The sequence below is a fragment of the Bufo gargarizans genome, chromosome 11 (genome assembly GCF_014858855.1).
Source record: "Bufo gargarizans isolate SCDJY-AF-19 chromosome 11, ASM1485885v1, whole genome shotgun sequence".
Lineage (NCBI taxonomy): Eukaryota > Metazoa > Chordata > Amphibia > Anura > Bufonidae > Bufo > Bufo gargarizans.
In genome coordinates, this window is record NC_058090.1 from 80,014,147 (window position 1) to 80,032,076 (window position 17,930).

The window sequence follows — 17,930 nt, forward strand, 5'->3', positions numbered from 1 at the left end:
GCCCGTTCTGCAAAAAGATAGGACCTGTTCTATCTTTTTGCGGAACGGAAGTACAAGACTCAACCCCACAGAAGCACTCCGTAGTGCTTCCGAGGGGTCACAATCTGTGCAGCTGTTCCGAAATTCCGGATTTGATTTTGTGGCCATGTATTGCGGCACGAAATTTGCGGACCGCAATACAGACACGGATCACACACGTTTGTGTAAACTAGGCCTTACATTGCCAGGTGACATTTTACCAATTTTGCTGTATACAACCCCCTGCTCTGCATAGGTGACAGGGAATAAAATGTAAAAAATTCTTAAATTGACACGTGCCACCTCCTTTACTTGTAATCTTCGGCTTCAATAATTTGTACCACTTTTCCGCTCTATCACAATTACATTTCATCTATTGATCTCCCTTGGATGTGCTGTCCCTTTCTCACGCTCCCTCTCTGGCGTGGAACCCTGATTCGCCGCTAACCGTGATCAACATGGTAGGCTCAGAAAAGAACATTGACAGTTGATAGAGCAGATATCCAATTGGATCGTGAACATCACGGGGACGTGTGACATGGTGGAGCAGTATGTGTGCACACGCCTACACAAACTAACTGATGGATCTGCCCCCTTCAACTTCTGAGTCTCCAAATTGGGCACATGGCCTGAGCTTAACCTTTACGCCTTGGAGGTGCTGGCCTGCCCTGCATCCAGTGTATTGTCTGAACGTGTGTCTAGCACGACTGGAGGGGGTTGTCACAGGCTATATTTCCCAATGTTTTGGGGTGTACCCTGATTTAAAAAAAAAAAACATTTAAAACAAAAAATCAGTGTAGACTACCTCTTCCTCCACCGCCACTTCCACCTACACCACCACATCCACCGCCTCCTCAACCCCCTACTCCATATGGACCTAGTCCTCCTAGATCAAGATTATTATTTTTATTTTTACGTATTTTATGTTATTTGAAGTCATTTCCCTATCCACATTTGTTTACAGTGCACTTGTTATGCTCTTAACCACATTCTGCTGGCATTTGCAGCCCTCTAGCCCTTTCCATGATATTTTTACAGCCATTTTAGTGCTCAAAAGTTCGGGTCCCCTTTGACTTCAATGGGGTTCGGGGTCAAGTTCGGATCAAGTTCTGGTCCCGAACTTGAAATTTTTTGTGAAGTTTGGCCGAACCCGAATATCCAGGTGTCCGCTCAACTCTATTAATCACTTCTAGATGACACTGTCGGCAGTTTTTTTATAGGCCAGTCAAGACCCGGCCTGGAACATGGGGAGTAGTCACCTACCCAGCACTTTGCCTACTCCCAGTAAGAGCCGTCCCGAATAAGCTATACAACCATACTAAAAAAGTAAAATGTCAATCAGAATTAGCTTCTGCTGACACCTGAAAATACCGGCTCTTACTTCACCTCGAACCTCGGAGACACATACCTTCCTCAACAACGGATTGCTACTTACCAACTGTATTAATTTTGTTATAGGTGGTGGAGACCCATCATATTCTGCTACAGGGCCTTATGAATTATAGTTATTCCCCTAGTACATGCAGGGAATTGAGAAACAATGGAAACTACATTTTTTGGAATAAAAATTCTCAGCCGGACAAAGTAGAGCTTAAAGACACTGAAGAGTTTGGATTTTTGGAAAATATTTTTTTCCAATTTTTGGGAAGACAAAGAACTCAAAGGCAATTTTTTGTTATATCCACATATGACTGATTAACTGCAGTCCAGATTTGCAGCAAACCTGCAGTGCTGTTAAGTACCAGCATCGTTAATTCGTTTTTAGCAACACTTATACACACATATAAGGAAAAATCTACACCAAAAAATCACCTATGGTGCAGCTTGTCAATTTATACCTCAATTTTTTTAGTGGATTTCATCCTTTCCTTTGCAAATATTGATATCAGTATCATTTCAGAAACAAAGTTAGCAACAAATATGCACCATTGTCAGCATTTATTTTTATTTTTATGAGGACAAGACAATTTTAAACAATTAAGACCTTGGACTCAAGAAGTAGAGTTTTTTTGTTTAACAAAGTACAATAGGATAGCTTTGTGGAAGAAAAGACAATTTTCAATATTAAGTAAATATATAAAAAATAGCAATAAAACCAAGTCTTATACAGTATATGACAGGTCACAAATATGATAAATAGATTTTTTTGGAAGACAAATTTCTTTAAAGCTTTGAAAACAAAAATCCCATTCCCTAAAGAACTCTTTACCTTGGAAACAGTCATAATGATTTTGGTGTAAATCCCAACAATTATCATAAATGGGACAATGGTTATTGCGGCGGCAGCTGTGGCTGTCATCACCTTGGTGACATATGTATCTGAACATGCCAGACTCTGCACTGGACCCGCATCACAGAAGAAATGATTGATCTCATTAGGGCCACAAAAATCCAAAAACACTGTAAACAGTGTTACAATTAAAGAGCTAGACAAGCTAAAAATCCATGAAATAATCACTAGTCCTATACAGAGGGTTTGATTCATAATTACTATATAGTGCAATGGCTTGTTAATGGCCAAGTGTCTATCATAAGACATTATCAAGATGCATATACTTACAACTTGTCCCAAAGTCAGATAGAAATATAACTGTACAGAACAACCTACGAAGGATATTTTCTGATCACGTACTGTTAGGATGACTAACAGCTTTGGAAATACAAGAGACATTAACAACATTTCTTCAGCAGAGAATAAGCTAATAAAAAAATACATGGGCACATGGAGAGACTGTTCCACTATGATCAGCAGAAGAATGGTCATAGTTCCAGAAATAGTAACGATATATGCAAATAGGATAAGAGTAAAAAATAAAATCTGATACTGATGAAACTCGGAGAAAGCCAAAAGGATGAATTCTGTCACAAAGGTTCTGTTGCTGTTTTCCATAACTGAAGAAATGATGTGAGTACACAAGAAGAGTGTGGCTGTTAGGGCAGCTAAAGGGGGTCCAAACCTACCTTAGTGCCTATGGTTAAAAACAGTCAATGTGATATGGTATCAGTCAATTCTTTTTGCGATTTAAGGTCTAAATTATTTTCAATTAAGGGTGTAGAGTATTAGTAAGATGTAAATGTCAGGTCTTTTTGGTGGCAGCATTTGTACTTTACATCCTAGTTGGCTGCTTTGTTGCATTTTACAATAATCTAGTTTATATATCCTTTCATAAAATAATCAATTATATTTCGGGAAGCTTGTCTATTGACATTTAGTTGTGAAAGAGGCACGTGAGACCAATTAGTGGGAATTAATGGAAGCTTTTTCATAAATGAGACTTTTCCCCCACGGAAAATAGTAGTGGTGTTTTTATAAAGTGAAAAAGACCACAATATTTAATAGAATTGTCTATGCATTAAAAATCTCAATATATTGGCAGTTGAATTCCCACCACGGACAAGAGTAGTAGTGTTTTTATAAAGTGAAAAAGACAAATTTTTCCTCTTCTAACTGTGGTAGAACGCAATGTTTAATAGACTTGTCTATGCATTGAAAATATCAATATATTGGCAAGTGAATTCATTCAACAGTGAACATGATTTGTGGTAATAAATAGTGTTGTGCGAAGCGAGCTTTGGATCATAGATTCAAAGTCGCTTTGGTCAAAAATTAATTTAAATGCTGTATGGAGATCCTTCCGTATAGTCTAGGTGAAATTCGTTATCTCCGAAGAGTTGCGAGACTTCGTTGAATAACTTCAGCATTCAATTCTTCAACTTGAAAACCATTTTAAAACTCGGATCTGAAGTCAGCTAGGTAGCGAAGCTGACTTCAGATCCCAGTTTTAAAATGGTTTTCAAGTTGAAGAATCGAATGCTGAAGTTATTCAACAAAGTCTCGCAACTCTTCGGAGATAACGAATTTCACCACGGCAGAGGCCATATATTTGAACACAAAATTCAAACAAAGTTTTGACCAAAGTAACTTTGGATCTATGATCTGAAGCTCGCTTCGCTCAACACCAGTAATAAATTATCATCTATCAATTGGATAGGTGCAAATTACTAGGCTGGTAGAGATCCCTACACTGGAACTTCCACTGATCACAAAGGGAATCCCATGTCTTCTGTGTAGTGTTGGTCGAGCACCAATGTGCTCGGGTGCTCAAGTAGAACACATTGGGATGCTTGGGTGTTCCATGAAAGTCAATGGGAGAAACCGAGCATTAAACCAGTCACCCCCTGCTCTGAAGAGAGGAGGGTGTCTGGTTCTTAGGAAAAGGTCAGAAATTGATAGAAACACCACCAATATGATTCAGCATCGGGAGGATGTCTGGATGCATCTTGGACTCCCAGGTCGCTGCTGGGAACGATGTTGTCCGAGTAGTAAGCCACTTTTACAGACTGACAATAATACGCACTAAACTAAAGATAAAATTGATTTTAGAGGAAAAATTGTTAGGAAACCTTCTTTCCTGTATATTTACTTGTATATAAAGTACAAGTGCTGCCAAAAATTACAATGAAGAGGCACTCCAATACGACCTGTATATCACATTAAGGAGGGCCTCATTCACATTGTGGTACTATTGTTCAGGTAGTGGGACTCCTACACTCATAAATAGAGTTGAGCGAACCCGTACTATAAAGTTTGGGTTCGTACCGAACTTTAGGTTTTTCGGCACCCGGACCCAAACCCAAACATTTACGTAAAAGTTCGGGTACGGGTTTGGTGTTCGTCGATTTCTATGGCGCTTTTTGAAAGGCTGCAAAGCAGCCAATCAACAACCGTCATACTACTTGCCCCAAGAGGCCATCACAGCCATGCCTACTATTGGCATGGCTGTGATTGGCCAACTGCAGCATGTGACCCAGCCTCTATTTAAGCTTGAGTCATGTAGCGCCGCCCGTTACTCTGCTCTGATTAGTTTAGGGATAGGCTGCAGCTGCTGTGAGGGAGAGATCAGGGAGGAATCTTATGAAGAACTGCTTCTTTACTCAGCGATCTGTTTTGTGGGTGCAGTGCACAATTGTTTTAAGCCTGCCCTGAGGCAACTACTACTAAAAACGAACTGTTTTTCCTTCAGTTAGTCAATACATAATCGGCAGCCATTTTATGCAATGATAGTGCACCAGCACAGGATATCTGCATGTCTGCAAGTCCAGAAATACTGCTTTGAGATACTGGGGTTAAAATTTTTTTTTTTCATATAATGCACATCTAGGATTATTGTTGTATAAGTGACTGTTCAATTTAGGCCAGAAATACGGCTTTGGCATACTGGGGCATACTGGGTGAAAAGAAAACCTCTGTTTCATATAGTGCACATCTAGGATTATAGGTGCATAAGGGACTGTTCATTTTAGGCCAGCAATACGGCTTCGCATACCGGGGTGGAAAAAACACTGTGTTTTATATACTGCATATCTGTGATTATAGGTGCATAACTTACTGTGAAATTTAGGCCAAAAATACGGCTTTTGCCTACTGGAGTTAAAAAAAAACTCTGATATACTGCACATCTGGGATTAGAGGTGCACAAGTTACTGTGAAATTTAGGCAACACAAAAAAAAAATTGAGTGCAGTACCCTACATCAGGGTTTTTATTGGCGGATAATTATTTTTAACAAGACTTTTTGCTTGGTGAACGCTAACTATGAGGAAAACATCTAATAAGAGACGCGGTCATGGTCGTGGTGGTGGTATTGGTGGAGCCTCTGGTGCAGGGAGAGGATGTGGCCATTCTGCCACAGCTACACGTCCTACTGAAACTACTACCTCAGGTCCCAGTAGCCGCCAGAATCTACAGCGATATTTGGTCGGGCCTAATGCCGTTCTAAGGATGGTAAGGCCTGAGCAAGTACAGGCGCTAGTCGATTGGGTGGTCAAGCACACAGGTGGCGCCTGAAACCCGTGCCCATCATTCTGTCACATCACCTCCGTGCATATCGGGGAACCTGTCTGAGCCTCAAGTCATGCAGCATTCTCTTATGCTGTTTGAAGACAGGGTTTCCCAAGGGCATCCACCTAGCCCTTCCCCAGGGGTGGAAGACATAGAATGCACTGACGCATAACCACTTATGTTTGCTGATGAGGACATGGGAATACCACCTCAGCACGTCTCTGATGATGAGGAAACACAGGTGCCAACTGCTCCGTCTTTCTGCAGTGTGCAAACAGAAAAGGAGGTTAGGGAGGAAGACTGGGTGGAAGACGATGCAGGGGACGATGAGGTCCTAGACCCCACATGGAATGAAGGTCGTGCCACTGACTTTCAGAGTTCGGAGGAAGAGGCAGTGGTGAGACCGATCCAACAGCGCAGAAAAAGAGGGAAAAGGGTGCAAAAGCAGAGCAGCCATCGCCAAAACAGTTCGCCTGCTACTGGCCACCGCCACTAGGGACTGAGCACACCAAGAGCAGCTTTAAGGAGTTCCCTGGCATGGCACTTCTTAACACAATGTGCTGACGACAAGACCCGAGTGGTTTGCACACTGTGCCATCAGAGCCTGAAGCGAGGCATTAACGTTCTGAACCTTAGCACAACCTGCATGACCAGGCATCTACATGCGATACACGGGCTGCAGTGGAGTAAACCAAGAAAGAGCTCAGGCCCCTCCTGCTCCCTCTTCTGCTGCTGCCTTGGCCTCTTCCTCCGCCTCTGGAGGAACGTTGGCACCTGCCGCCCAGCAAACAAAGGATGTGCCATCAACACCACCACCTCCGTCACCAAGCATCTCCACAATTTCACACGGAAGCGTTCAGCTCTCCATCTCACAAACCTTGGAGAGAAATCATAAATACCCACCTAGCCACCCTCGATCCCTGGCCCTGAATGCCAGCATTTCTAAACTACTGGCCTTTGAAATGCTGTCATTCAGGCTGGTGGAGACAGACAGCTTCAAACAGCTCATGCCGCTTGCTGGTCCACAGATAAGTGGACCAGTAAGCACGGCCAGTGACGAAATATCTCCTTAACTGCACACTGGGTAAATGTAGTGGTGGCTGGGCCCCAGGCGGAGAGCTGTTTGGCGCACGTCCTTCCGCCGCCAAGGATCGCAGGGCATCATTCTTTGCCTCCTGTTGCCTCCTCTTCCTACTTGGCTTCCTCCTCTTCTTCTACCACCTCCTCATCTGGTCAGCAACAGATCTTCACCACCAAATTCAGCACAGCAAGGGGTGAACGTCAGAAGGCCGTTCTGAAACTGATGTGTTTAGGGAACAGGCCCCACACCACGCAGGAGTTGTGGCGGGGTATAGAAACAACAGACCGACGAGTGGTTGCTGCCAGTGAGCCTCAAGCCCGGCCTGGTGGTGTGCGATAATGTGCAAAATCTCGTTGCAGCTCTGGGACTAGCCGGTTTGACGCACATCCCTTGCCTGGCGCATGTGCTGAATTTGGTGGTGCAGAAATTCATTCACAACTACCCCGACATGTCAGAGCTGCTGCATAAAGTGCGGACCGTCTGTGCGCGCTTCTCATCTTGCCGCATAACTTCGGCCTTCCCGCTCACCGCCTCATATGCGATGTGCCCACCAGGTGGAACTCCACCTTGCACATGCTGGAGAGAATGTGCGAGCAGCAGCAGCCATAGTGGAGTTTCAGCTGCAGCACGCACAGGTGCCCTGTTGCGCCGTTTTGAGCACTCCACCAACATGGCCAGTGGCGATGACGCCGTTATCAGCGTTACAATACCACTTCTATGTCTCCTTGAGAAAACACTTAGGGCGATAATGGAAGAGGATTTGGCCCATGAGGAGGAGGAGGAAGAGGGGTAATTTCTAACACTTTCAGGCCAATCTTTTAGAAGTGGTTCAGAAAGAGGATTTTTGCAACAGCAGAGGCTAGGTCCATTTGGCCCAATACTGGAGGACGAGGAGGAGGAGAATGAGAATGAGGAGGAGGATGAGGATGAAGCATGTTCACAGCGGTGTGGCACCCAACAGCTTGTCCTTACTTCTGGTTAGCCTGGCACACATGAGCGACTACATGCTGCAGTGCCTGCGCAACAACTGCAGAGTTGCCCAAATTTTAACATGTGCTGACTACTAGGTGGCCACCCTGCTGGATCCCCGTTACAAAGACAACGTGCCGTCCTTGATTCCCTCACTGGAGCGTGATCGGAAGATGCGCGACTACAGGCGCACACTGGTAGACGCACTCCTAAGAGCATTCCCGACTGACCCCGAGGGACAAGTGGAAGCACAAGGCGAAGGCAGGGGAGGAGGAAGAGGTCGCCAACGCAGCTGTGTCAGCGCCAGCACCTCAGAAGGCAGAGTTAGCATGGCCGACATGTGGAAAAGCTTTGTCACCTCACCGCAACAACCGGCCCCATCTGCTGATATGGATCGTATTAGCAGGAGGCAGAATTTGAACAACATGGTGGAACAGTACCTGTGCACACGCCTACACGTACTGACTGATGGTTCTGCCCCATTCAACTTCTGGGTCTCCAAATTGTCCACATGGCCAGAACTTGCCCTGTATGCCTTGGAGGTGCTGGCCTGCCCTGCAGCCAGTGTACTCTCTGAACGTATTTGCGAGATATGGAAGCGAGCACTCAGTTCTATGGCAACACTCATATTTTATTAATTAAAAATCGCTAGTTAAAAAATGACAATTAATAAATGACATAGTGCTCGCTTCCATATCTCGCAAATACTTTTCAAATTGAGGTGAGGCGTCCTCAACTATTAGTTTGTAGCACCATACCATCCACTATCAGCAGTGAGCCACTTCATTCAATTAACCTACTCTCTGAACGTGTATTTAGCAAGGCAGGAAGCGTCATTACAGATGCAGCCGCCTGTCCACAGCCAACGTGGATAAGCTTACGTTCATTAAAATGAACCAGGCCTGGATCCCACAAGACTTGTCTGTACCTTGTGCAGAATAGACAGTTCTAACAGCCTCAACCATTCATCCTTGTACTCAAGTGCACTTATTCCTTTTTTTCCCAATATTTTTTCCCCAATATTTTGGGGGATACCCCTATGTAAAAATGCAAAATAACACACATCTGTGTTGGCTACCTATTCCTACTTCACAGCCGCTTCCACCTAGACCGCCACGTGAGCCTACACCCATTCACCGCCTCCTCAACCTCTTCCTCCTACATCATTCCTAATTTTTATTTTTTTAAGGTCTTTTATGTTTTTTAAATTCATTTCCCTATCACATTTGCTCTTAAGCACATGTTGCTGCCTTTTGCAGCCCTCTAGCTCTTTCCAGGGATATTTTAGAGCCATTTTAGTGGCCAAAAGTTTGGGTCCCCATTGACTTCAATGGGGTTCGGGTTCAAGTTCGGCACAAGTTCGGGTCCCGAACCCAAACTTTTTTTTCAAGTTCGCCCAAACCTGCCGAACCCAAACATCCAGGTGTCCGCTCAACTCTACTCATTAAGCCTATGCACTAAGGGAAAGGGCTGCCAAAAATTACAAGAAACCGGCACTCCAATACACCCTTTATTACACATAAAAGAGGGCATCATACACACTCTTGAAAAATTATGATTAATGGCTCTCTAAAACATTTGGGGTTAGGGCCTGCTGCTGAGCTGACCATCTAATAAAGTTTTTGAAGTGAGGGCCTGCTGCTGAGCTGACTATCTAAAAAATTTGGTGGGCGAGGGCCTGCTGCCGAGCTGACCATCTAAAACATTATAGGCAAAGGGCCTGCTGCCGAGCTAACCATCTAAAAACATTTGTGGGCAATGGCCTGCTGCCGAGCCGACCATCTAAAAAATTTTGTGGGCAAGGGTCTGCTGCTGAGCTTACCATCTAAAACATTTTGTGGGCGAGGGCCTGCTGCCGAGCTAACCATCTAAAAAAAATTGTGGGCAATGGCCTGCTGCCGAGCCGACCTTCTAAAAAATTTTGTGGGCAAGGGTCTGCTGCTGAGCTTACCATCTAAAACATTTTGTGGGCGAGGGCCTGCTGCCGAGCTGACCATCTAAAAAAATTTGTGGGCGAGGGCCTGCTGCTGAGCTGACCATCTAAAAATTTAGGGGTGAGGGTCTGCTGCTGAGCTGACCCTATAAAACATTAGGAGCGAGGACAGCCTAGTAAGCATGTTGATATGATGGAGGAGAAGGAGGAGGACGAGAAAAGGGAGATTTTACCATATACTCTTTTTGTGGTGGAAGCGGTGCCTTTATGTTCAGCCGCTTTCCTCTGGTGGAGTAGAGAAGTCAGGGGCAATCCAGGCCTTGTTCATTTTTATAAGAGTCAACCGGTCAGCATTTTCAGTTGACAGGCAGAAGCGCTTATCAGTTATTATGCCCCCAGCAACACTAAATACCAGCTCTGACAAAATGCTGGCGGCGGGGCAGGCCAGCACCTCCAAGGCGTAAAGTGCCAGTTTATGCCACGTGTCCAGCTTGGACATCCATTAGTTGTAAGGCACACAGGGATCACTGAGGAACCTGACACGGTCTGCTACGTACTCCTTCACCATCTTCCAAAATGTTTCCCTCCTTGTGACAACAGGGGTGTCATAAAACTGTCCCAGGCCTTGGAGAGTGTTTCCCTGCCTCTGTTGGAACTGCTGTGTGTTCCCCTCATCTCCCCTCCTCGGTTGGCCAAGGAACTACATACTTTGCATCCAGCGTTGTCAGCTGGAAATTTTTGGAGCAATTTTTCCACAAGGACCTTCTGGTATTGCACCATTTTGCTTATCCTCTCCACCACAGGAATGAGAGATGAGTAGTTATCTTTGTAGCGGGTGTCGAGAAGGGTAGAAAAACAGTATCTGGTGTTGGCCAAAATGTGTACAACGCGAGGGTCACGGCAAAGGCAGCCTAACATAAAGTCAGCCATGTGTGCCAGAGTCCCAACAGACAAGACCTCGCTGTCCTCATCAGGAGGATGACTCTCAATCTCTTCATCCTCTTCCTCAAATCCTTCCTTAAATCAAGTTCTTACGTCAAACATATTTAAAAAAAAATTTGTGATCTTGTTTTTGTAATGTGCAGGGTATAGATTCCCACATGGAACTTTTCACATTGGTCACTGAGCTAAATAATATGGCTAGACTTTCTTTTCTGTACAAATCACTTTTCAGAAGTCATCTCATTATCCTTACAGGCAGGATTACAATTAAAATAACAGCTTTTGTACAGATTTAATAGAATCCACCATTTACCAATATATGTCACAGCTTTATCTACCACCCTCCCTGCACAATGATCTAATGATCATTTCCTAAAAAATAAATAAAAAATAACTGTACAACTGTACGCTATGAGTATCTCTTTGCTTGGACTAAAACCTCAACCTCAATTTCTTTCATGCCTAATACGCTATTGTCATTTATATCCAAATATATGCTACACTAATGAAATATGGTCCAAATGGACTGAAAATTTGTATATGACACTTTCCTCCCTCACCCTTTTAAGCCTGTGAATGCGACAAAAAGCATGTTTAAAAACACACAGCACCAGCCTGTATTTATACACATATAAGTGTTACTTGTCAGAAGAAACAGTAGCTTGTTCTGAATGAGCCTGTGAAAATACTCCCTTTTAATTGGGTGCAGCAGAAGTACAGTGTGGATGTGGAGAGGGTAGAATAATGGAAGCATGTGGCTGCAATGGTGGAGGCAGCAGAAGCAGCATAGCATGCAAAATACAAGGCAGTAGATACGTGTACAGCTGTTTAGGAATAGTATTAGTAGTAGTGGTGGTGGCTGTGTAATGGTAATAAAATTGGCAGTAGGGAGATTAGCAGCTGCAACTGTTGCGGCAGCAGCAGACATTTGGTACAGATCATGATGGTAGGCAAGCCGACAGCGGCATGAGTGCTGCAGAAGCAATATAATACAGTATGAAAGGTTGGCAGGAAGACAAGGTCAGTAACATGATGGTAGCAGCCATATAGTACAGAATATGATAGTAGGCAGGCAGACAGAGGTAGTGGCATGATGGTAGCAACAGCAGTCATACTGTACAAAACATGATAGTAGGCAGGCAGACAGCGGTAGTGGCATGATGGAGGTAGCAGCCATACGGGATAGCACGTGATAATAGGCAGGGAGACAGTGGCAGTGGCATTATGAGGCAGCAGCAGAAGCCATATGGTATGGAACATGATGGTAGGCACCATCAGCAAGGGAAGATCTATACACCAGCCTCAGCTGGAGGTGTGTGAAAATCCTCACTGATTTATGCCTAATTCATCTTGACAAAAGGGATGTTTTTACACTGGAGGACAACTTTTACCGTTTGGGTGTCACAATGGCACCAGCTATGCTGAATACCCTCCATGAAATGCTACTAGAGGCTGGAAATGGCAGTGAGAGAGAGTATACTGGGTCATTTCTGGCCAATGTTCCAGTCTACATGCCCAGACGTCCATGGAGTCAGGGAACATTGTATGCACCAGAGAAAGGCCAGAGTACAGGTAGGACAGAACCTGGGTGTTAGGCAGTACATTTCCATTTGCTGATTTGCATCCGTTTCGCACAGTAGATAAAAAAAAATGCTCAACCATGTAGACGATACTGAACTGGTTGCTGCAGCAGCATCTGCTGCGACATCTGCTGCTTGTACTGTACTGGCTGCTGCTGCGGCTTCTGCTGCTTCTTCTTCTGAGAGTTTCCCTTTAAGACGCATAAAAAGCGCCCCTGCTTAAAATACATATTGTTTCGGGAATTTTTGCCATTGATCCCCCTCTGGTATGTCACCATCCATGTTGTGGGACAATTTGTGCACTTCTTGTAATTACTCGGTGGCTGCAAATATGAGCTGAAGGTTTTTCAGGTTCACATGTGGTTCGCAAACATTTGATCGTGTTCGCGAACCGTCCCGGACGATGTTTATCCATCACTACTCACAAATACAGTGAAAATGAACAAGATATATATCACAACATACATATAAAATGCAGTTACACAGTATTAAACAGTCTCCATTAACCCTTTCAAGTGAAATAAAGTTTATTAGTTTGCATAGGGGAAACGGGGTCAAATGTCCAGACTTCAGAGTACCCCTTCTCCAGGACACTACAAAAGTGACTAATGAAAGGGGCACAATTTACAAATATATTTTACTTGCACATTGGGCTATTCATTTTACCTTATTTTATTTTTATGTGAAAAGCATACAACTTTTCCCTTTCTAACATTTAGTAAAATTTTGGAGGAAATGTATAGTCTTAAATTTTCATAGTTGACAAGTTGTCTTAATTGAGATTAAAAAAAAATATTTATTAAACATTGTCTAAAAGAAAACTGTTTTAGTTGCCTACAGCAACCAAACAGATTCTAACTTTCATTTTCCAGAGGCCCTCTGAAAAATGAAAGTTGGAATCTGGTTGGTTGCTGTGGACAACTAAACCCGTTTTCCTTTACACCAGTTTCATAAATCTTCCCCTAATTTTTAATACATTCACCTCTTTGGAAAGTTTATTAATAACTTGCTTCTTACTCGCTGAGTGATGTCTTCTGGTTAATCACATCAATGACGCTGGAAAGATTTGGTACAATTCCAAAAAGAAAGGGAAGCTTTTGTCCAGCTTAGAAGACCCATTTTTGAATACCCTATTAGTCCCCTGTGATATGGAGGGGGCCTCTCTGTTCATCTCTTGGCTGGAGGGAAAAAACTGCATCTCTCTCTCTCTCTCTCTCTCTCTCTCTCTGGAGGACATGTCCTGATTCCAATGGGCACTATGTATTGCCTAACCCCTTGAGGACAGGGCAGATTTAAGTTCCAAGCCTTCACACTGAGATTGCGTCATCGAGTGGGATATGATCAGGCAAAGTGGCCTGGGTATGCCTGATTTATATCGATTCATGATGAATTAATTTGTCACAAATAAAATGTCTTGTTGAACTTTGGAGAATCGACTAAATCATAGTGTTCAAAACTTTGCTCATCTCTAGCCATAGCACTTGCCCAATCAGGTGCAAAAACTTTGTGCATCTTTGTGGGGATGAACAATGTTTTTTGTGATAATGTTGGTTTTCTAATATATGGTTCTATTATACATATCTTAAATTATTGCTACTTACGCAACTGTATACATTTTTTTACAACAATTGGTGGAGGCTAGGGATGAGCGAACCCGAACTGTATAGTTCGGGTTCGTACCGAATTTTGGGGTGTCCGTGACACGGACCCGAACCCGGACATTTTCGTAAAAGTCCGGGTTCGGGTTCGGTGTTCGTCGCTTTCTTCGCGCTTTTGTGACGCTTTCTTGGCGCTTTTTGAAAGGCTGCAAAGCAGCCAATCAACAAGCGTCATACTACTTGCCCCAAGAGGCCATCACAGCCATGCCTACTATTGGCATGGCTGTGATTGGCCAGAGCACCATGTGACCCAGCCTCTATTTAAGCTGGAGTCACATAGCGCCGCCCGTCACTCTGCTCTGATTAGCGTAGGGAGAGGTTGCGGCTGCGACAGTAGGGCGAGATTAGGCAGATTAACTCCTCCAAAGGACTTGATTAACTGATCGATCTGCAGCTGTGGATCATTGAGCTGCTGATCCTCAATTGCTCACTGTTTTTAGGCTGCACAGACCGTTTGTCAGTCTCATTTTTCTGGGGTGATCGGCGGCCATTTTGTGTCTTGTGGTGCGCCAGCACAAGCTGCGACCAAGTGCATTTAACCCTCAATGGTGTGGTTGTTTTTTGGCTAAAGCCTACATCAGGGTGAAGCTGTGACACCAAGTGCATTTAACCAGCAATAGTCTGTTCATTTTTTGGCCATATACAAAATCAGGGGCAAGCTGCGCCTGTCACCAAGTGCATTTAACCCTCAATGGTGTGGTTGTTTTTTGGCTAAAGCCTACATCAGGGTGAAGCTGTCACACCAAGTGCATTTAACCAGCAATAGTCTGTTCATTTTTTGGCCATATACAAAATCAGGGGCAAGCTGCGCCTGTCACCAAGTGCATTTAACCCTCAATGGTGTGGTTGTTTTTTGGCTAAAGCCTACATCAGGGTGAAGCTGTCACACCAAGTGCATTTAACCAGCAATAGTCTGTTCATTTTTTGGCCATATACAAAATCAGGGGCAAGCTGCGCCTGTCACCAAGTGCATTTAACCCTCAATGGTGTGGTTGTTTTTTGGCTAAAGCCTACATCAGGGTGAAGCTGTCACACCAAGTGCATTTAACCAGCAATAGTCTGTTCATTTTTTGGCCATATCCCAGTCTAATTCTGTCACTAAATCCATACCGGTCACCCAGCGCCTAAATACTAGGCCTCAAATTTATATCCAGCTAAATCTGTCCCTAGTGCTGTAGCTGGGCGAGTTATTTAGTGTCCGTTCAAGCACATTTCTTGTTCTGGGTTGAAATACAATTCCCAATTTAGCAATTTCATAATTTAGTGGTTCCTGCTATATCAGAGCTCTTTGAAATCTATCCCAAAAAGGGTATATAATATTGAAGGTGCACATAGGGTCATTCAGAGTAACTTCACACACACCCGCTACTGTGTATTTCCAAGTCTAATTCTGTCACTAAATCCATACCGGTGACCCAGCGCCTAAATACTAGGCCTCAAATTTAATTCCCTCTAAATCTCTCGTTACCCACCGCTGTACTGTTGTTGCTGGGCAAGATATTTAGTGTCCGTCAAAGCACATTTTTTGTTCTGGGTTGAAGTACAATTCCCAATTTAGCAATTTCATAATTTAGTGGTTTCTGCTATATCAGAGCTATTTGAAATCTATCCCAAAAAGGGTATATAATATTGAAGGTGCACATAGGGTCATTCAGAATAACTTCACACACACCCGCTACTGTGTATTTCCAAGTCTAATTCTGTCACTAAACCCATACCTGTCACCCAGCGCCTAAATACTAGGCCTCAAATTTAAATCCCTCTAAATCTCTCGTTACCGTTGTCCTGTTGTAGCTGGGAAAGTTATTTAGTGCCCGTCAAAGCACATTTTTTGTTCTGGGTTGAAGTACAATTCCCAATTTAGCAATTTCATAATTTAGTGGTTCCTGCTATATCAGAGCTATTTGAAATCTATCCCAAAAAGGGTATATAATATTGAAGGTGCACATAGGGTCATTCAGAATAACTTCACACACACCCGCTACTGTGTATTTCCAAGTCTAATTCTGTCACTAAATCCATACCGGTGACCCAGCGCCTAAATACTAGGCCTCAAATTTAATTCCCTCTAAATCTCTCGTTACCCACCGCTGTACTGTTGTTGCTGGGCAAGATATTTAGTGTCCGTCAAAGCACATTTTTTGTTCTGGGTTGAAGTACAATTCCCAATTTAGCAATTTCATAATTTAGTGGTTTCTGCTATATCAGAGCTATTTGAAATCTATCCCTAAAAGGGTATATAATATTGAAGGTGCACATAGGGTCATTCAGAATAACTTCACACACACCCGCTACTGTGTATTTCCAAGTCTAATTCTGTCACTAAACCCATACCTGTCACCCAGCGCCTAAATACTAGGCCTCAAATTTAAATCCCTCTAAATCTCTCGTTACCGTTGTCCTGTTGTAGCTGGGAAAGTTATTTAGTGCCCGTCAAAGCACATTTTTTGTTCTGGGTTGAAGTACAATTCCCAATTTAGCAATTTCATAATTTAGTGGTTCCTGCTATATCAGAGCTATTTGAAATCTATCCCAAAAAGGGTATATAATATTGAAGGTGCACATAGGGTCATTCAGAATAACTTCACACACACCCGCTACTGTGTATTTCCAAGTCTAATTCTGTCACTAAATCCATACCGGTGACCCAGCGCCTAAATACTAGGCCTCAAATTTAATTCCCTCTAAATCTCTCGTTACCCACCGCTGTACTGTTGTTGCTGGGCAAGATATTTAGTGTCCGTCAAAGCACATTTTTTGTTCTGGGTTGAAGTACAATTCCCAATTTAGCAATTTCATAATTTAGTGGTTTCTGCTATATCAGAGCTATTTGAAATCTATCCCTAAAAGGGTATATAATATTGAAGGTGCACATAGGGTCATTCAGAATAACTTCACACACACCCGCTACTGTGTATTTCCAAGTCTAATTCTGTCACTAAACCCATACCTGTCACCCAGCGCCTAAATACTAGGCCTCAAATTTAAATCCCTCTAAATCTCTCGTTACCGTTGTCCTGTTGTAGCTGGGAAAGTTATTTAGTGCCCGTCAAAGCACATTTTTTGTTCTGGGTTGAAGTACAATTCCCAATTTAGCAATTTCATAATTTAGTGGTTCCTGCTATATCAGAGCTATTTGAAATCTATCCCAAAAAGGGTATATAATATTGAAGGTGCACATAGGGTCATTCAGAATAACTTCACACACACCCGCTACTGTGTATTTCCAAGTCTAATTCTGTCACTAAATCCATACCGGTGACCCAGCGCCTAAATACTAGGCCTCAAATTTAATTCCCTCTAAATCTCTCGTTACCCACCGGTGTACTGTTGTTGCTGGGCAAGATATTTAGTGTCCGTCAAAGCACATTTTTTGTTCTGGGTTGAAGTACAATTCCCAATTTAGCAATTTCATAATTTAGTGGTTTCTGCTATATCAGAGCTATTTGAAATCTATCCCTAAAAGGGTATATAATATTGAAGGTGCACATAGGGTCATTCAGAATAACTTCACACACACCCGCTACTGTGTATTTCCAAGTCTAATTCTGTCACTAAACCCATACCTGTCACCCAGCGCCTAAATACTAGGCCTCAAATTTAAATCCCTCTAAATCTCTCGTTACCGTTGTCCTGTTGTAGCTGGGAAAGTTATTTAGTGCCCGTCAAAGCACATTTTTTGTTCTGGGTTGAAGTACAATTCCCAATTTAGCAATTTCATAATTTAGTGGTTCCTGCTATATCAGAGCTATTTGAAATCTATCCCAAAAAGGGTATATAATATTGAAGGTGCACATAGGGTCATTCAGAATAACTTCACACACACGCTTCTGTGCATTTCCAAGTCTAATTCTGTCACTAAATCCATACCGGTGACCCAGCGCCTAAATACTAGGCCTCAAATTTAA